The 3,319-nt window shown below is 36.9% G+C and overlaps 1 long non-coding RNA gene across 1 annotated transcript in view; it reads right to left on the reverse strand.

Moving 5' to 3' along the window:
• Positions 1 to 1,084: 1,084 nt before the first annotated feature.
• Positions 1,085 to 3,319, reverse strand: part of LOC118761525 — a 10,122-nt gene continuing 7,887 nt past the window's right edge. Inside the window, exon 2 of the long non-coding RNA XR_004997443.1 lies at positions 1,085 to 1,172. This is a non-coding gene — a long non-coding RNA (uncharacterized LOC118761525). The remainder of the gene's footprint in view (positions 1,173 to 3,319) is intronic.

Here is a 3,319-nt window from a genome sequence, read left to right on the forward strand (position 1 = left end):
CCCTCGTCTTTCAGGCCTTTTGCCTATAACAGAAATAATTATTAATGTGTAAAAAAAAAAAGCAGACAGAAAAGCGAATATGTGTGTGTAGATGTGAATGCGTGAGTGTATATGTGTGTGTGTGTGTATCAATTACGAAGGGAAAACAAACGAAAGTCAGAGATAAAACAGGTATTTGTGTTCTGGCTGTGATAAAAATCTTTTAATAAGAAAAGAGATGAGTTCGTTTGCTCTGTAGATGATTAGTCATGTTGAAAAGTGAAAATTTGCTCCTTCTATCTGATACACAAAAATACGTGCTCGGATGAAAGATTCGAGTAATTGAGGGGGGAAATAGCCGTCCCAATGTAAAACTAAAATATACTTCTAACATGGCGGCGCATTTCTAGAAGAGGTGTGACAACTCAATTATGTTAACCATGACTCTGTACCAGATCTTTTGGTTTATCGCATCTCGACATGTGAAAACCAATCTTCACCTCGACAAGAATTTTAAAGAATGCAGCTAAATATCGCAAAGTATTTTCTGTTATTTTTTCTACAGCTTCCGCCTTGTCCCTGTCCTGTGAAATCGCTCCTGATTTAGGCACAAGGACTGATTTAAGGGAAAGAGGTTAGTCGATTTCATCGACACCAGTAAGTGACTGATACTTTAACGATCTTGAAACGAGTAAAGACAAAGTTAAACTCGGCGGGATTCGAACGCACAGTATGGACAATCCTGAACGAATTCCTCAAAGCATTTTTCGACTTATCGGCGTGGATAAAAATAAAGTACCAGTCACGTACTGAGGACGATGTAATCGATTAACCCCCTTCCCTCAAAATTACTGACTTTCTGCCCTAAATCAAAATCCTTTATTTTTTTCTATTCAAGACACAATACTCGAAATTGTCGGGGAAGGAATCAGTCGATTAGATCGACCCCAGTACACAACTGGTACTTAATTTATCGACCCCGATGGAATTTAAACTCAGAACCTAAAGAGAGACGAAATGCCGCTATTTCGCCCAACGTGCTAACGTTTCTGCCAGCTTGCTGCCTTAATCGTTTTCTACTGTAGGCACAAGGCCCGAAGTTTAGGGGGAGGGGGTCCAGTCGAGTAGATCAGCCTCAGTACACAACTGGTACTTAATTTATCGACCCTGAAAGGATGAAAGGCAAAGTCGACCTCGGCGGAATTTGAACTCAGAACGTAGCGGCAGACGGAAAAAGCCTTTATTATTCTGTTATACTAAGGGCGATGGATTATGAGAATTGTTAAAGCGTCGTAAAAATGTCTTATGGCATTTGTTGTGGATCTTTATGTTCTGAGTTCAAATCTAACCGAGGTCAGTTTTGCCCTCTATTCTTTCGATATCGATAAAGTATTAGTAAAGTATTTTGTAGATTTAATCGACTAATCTCTTTCCCAAAAGTTTCTGACTTTGTTCCTACGTTAAAAACAATTATTTAATTACCCTTATTTTCAATATTCGTTGCAAGTTTTGAAAGCGGTGAGCTGGCAGAATGGTTAGCACTCATGGGAAAATTGCTTCGCAGTATTTCGTCTGTTCAAATTCCTCCGATGTCCACTTTACCTTTTTATCCTTTCGGGTCGATAAGATAAATCCCAGTTGGGCGTGGGGATCTATGTAATCGACTTATCCCCTCCCCCGAACCTGCTAGCCTTGTGCCAAAATTCGAAACCAATATTTAAAGAACACGAGCAGGCGGAATCGTCAGCACGCCGTCTGGGGAAAATGCTTAGCAGCATTTCGTCTGTCTTTACATTCGTTCCAGGTAGTCTGGAATACGAGTAAGTTTTTATCCACCCTAAATTGTGAATAGTTCGATTTGAAACTGGATATATTTTTACGGAGCGAAGTTTCTTGCGCTTTTAAACAAAATGAATTCCATAGAAATATAAATAACTAGCAGTATCGCCCGGCGTTGCTCGGGTTTGTTTCGACCCTTTAGAATTGGAATTTTTGAAAAGTATAAATTTTGCATTATGTAGCTTGTTATTCTCTTTAAGTGAACATTTTTCTGGTTGAAATACACCGAAAAATGGCGACACAGCAGTCAAAAAATCGTAAAAAAATAGGTATTTTCATAGAAAAAAAGCACCTTTTTGATGTAAATAATTTTTGGTGTTAACATGGTTCGATTTGAATATTTTGTTCTACGGAAGGAAGAGCAAGCCTTCTTCTATCATACTCTCAATTTTGGTCAACTTGCGTCGCAGGGTCTCGGAGGAGATAGTTGAAGGCTACCAAACCTGCCATATACAGACAACTTCAGCTTTATATATAGAGAGATTGTATCTAACATCTTATAAGAAACTGGTTTTAGTGAATGCTGTCGAATTGTAGGAGCAAATTCAATGGCGAGATGACTCAGCTTTTTCACTTCACCTGCATGAATAAGGGACTTGTGAAAAGCAGAAATGTTACAAGTTTTTAATTCTCTCCGTCTCATTGTTCATTCTGATTTCTGCTCTACATAGAAAAAAAAACTTCTTTATTTACTCAATCTTAAGATGTTGTTACATGCTATATCACGTTTATTCTCGGTGTATTTAAAGTCAAGTCAGGCGAATAGAAATACATTCACCGTCAGAGGTCGTTCTCGTCGACCAAACGTTCTCATACATTTTCACTTTGTTGTTAATTTTTAAACAAAAAGAAAATCTTAAAGCCAAGATTATTTTTCTTTTTTTTTTCCTAATCGTTATCTTACATGCGTTAAATTACTTTATCCACTTATTTTTTTATTCCTTAATTTATTCGATATTTTTCTTTTTCTTTAAAATGAAAGATGTTTGTCTTAGAGAAACATTAAGATAAGAGCTTCTGTGAAGAGGCTGTTGAGTGATACAATCATTCTCAAGACTCTTAGAAGTAAAATTTTTTCAAATAATTGTTTGCAATCACTTCAGTGTCATTTAGTACAAAACACTTGATAGTTTTCATACCTTTTCCAATACGAAAACCATAAGACTATAGACGCATATGAATGTGTGTATGCATATCTCTGTGTGTGTGTGTGTGTGTGGTGTGTGTGTGTGTGTGTGTAGCAATGAACAAGCTTCATTTATTTTAATAACATTTCTAGGATCTTTTCGGTTTGAACGGCAGTTTTTTTAAAATAACCATAACTTACTGGTTTCACAAGAAGAAACTGATAGAATAAGTACCAGGCTTATCAAAATATAAAAAAGCTCTACGCAGTGTCTCATATTGTGTGTGTGTGTGTGTGTGTGTGTGTGTGTGTGTGTGTGTGTACATATATATATGGATTTCGTAGGCAGGAACTGAAACAAATCGATCGTATATA

Source organism: Octopus sinensis, unplaced genomic scaffold, assembly GCF_006345805.1.
Source record: "Octopus sinensis unplaced genomic scaffold, ASM634580v1 Contig14685, whole genome shotgun sequence".
Taxonomy (NCBI): Eukaryota; Metazoa; Mollusca; class Cephalopoda; order Octopoda; family Octopodidae; genus Octopus; species Octopus sinensis.